The following is a 1557-nucleotide window of genomic DNA, read 5'->3' on the forward strand; positions in this document are numbered from 1 at the left end:
TTTATTCGACAAAGCAGTGTGCCATTTCTGGAGGGGTGAATAATAAGTCTCTTCTTTTTGTCCCTACTATGAAGAAAAGAATTAGAACAATTTAGAAATCCCCACACATACTAGCAGAAGCATATGAATGGTACAAAGCAGATGCTAAGTAAAGGAAACTCAGGCAAAAAAAAAAAAAAAGAAGAAGAAGAAGACAGCAAATGGGTTGAGAAGCAGATCTGTGCACTGGGAAGCCAATTTTCCACTCACCTATGATTTGTCTGCCTTAATCAGTGTCTCCAGTGCCACCAAGGAGATGACATTTACTACCCAGTTTATAGGACTTCAGCACTGTGGTGTGTGTAACATTTTCACAGAGTAACTAGAGACCTGCAAAGGTTTGGCTGGTTAATTCAAGCTGGATGCTTCGGTCAATTCAGTGCCTACTGACTGAGTCTTGGCCATGAGAATCTGTTCAATGTTTGGGTCATGAAAATGTACCATAACACTGTTGCACAAGGGGAGCATGTAGCACAACAATCTCAAGTTGCCCATCCCTATGGTGCAGATTTTCACCACGACAAACATGTCCTAGTTATTGTTCATGTGTCTGTACACTTAAGTAAAGCAGCACTGCTAGAGATGTTAATCTTTGACTATTTTCTCATTCCATGTGAGTGCAGACAATAATAGCAGTTTTCCGCCTGCTACAAGGGAAAACTAACATTCCTCCACAGTTATTGTTGTTGTTAGTTATTGCTTTCAAGCCAACTTTGACTTATGGTGGCCTTCTGAATGAGGTATCTCCAGGTCACCCTATCCTCAGCAACCTACAGAACCACACACACATGCCCAAATAGCCTGTCGGGGCTCACAGATGTTCAGGGGAAGTCCTTCTCTTGGTCCCACCACTTCTCAGTCACTTCTGTTAGGATTGCAAAGCAGGGCCTTTTTAGCGGCTGCTCCCAGACTCTAAAACTCCCTTCTTAAGGAAGCTAGACAGTCTAGGTTGGCTTCATCCTTGCAACCCCACTTCCAACACATTGCAGTAACACATGGGTGAGGTTACCAGTGAATGGATAACTTTGTCCACATAGATCATAGTTGGGAAATCAGCTGAAGCTCAAGAAGAGGACTGTAGCCAATGAAGCTGTTTCAGTATCTAGTGTTAATGAGGGATCTCAAAATACAATGAAATTCCTCCTTCACAGCTGAGGTTACCAGAGGAAGTCCTTTATTTGAAGAGAAAAAACAAAAGGAGTGTAGTGTCTAGATCGAGGGAAGTTATAGTGCCACTCTATTGCGCTTTGGTCAGGCCTCACCTGGAATAACGTGTCCATTTCTGGACACCACAGTTCAAGAAGGATGTGGATAAACTGGAGCATCTACAGAGTAGGGTGACCAAAATGGTGAAAGGTCTGGAAACAACCAAGCCCTGTGAGAAGCATCTTAGGGAGCTGGGTATGTTTAGCCTGGAGAAGAGAAGTTTAAAAGGTGACATGATAGCCTTGTTTAAATATTTGAAGGGATGTCCTATTGAGGATGGATAAACTTATTCTCTGCTGCTCCAGAGAATAA

Source organism: Sceloporus undulatus, chromosome 3, assembly GCF_019175285.1.
Source record: "Sceloporus undulatus isolate JIND9_A2432 ecotype Alabama chromosome 3, SceUnd_v1.1, whole genome shotgun sequence".
Lineage (NCBI taxonomy): Eukaryota > Metazoa > Chordata > Lepidosauria > Squamata > Phrynosomatidae > Sceloporus > Sceloporus undulatus.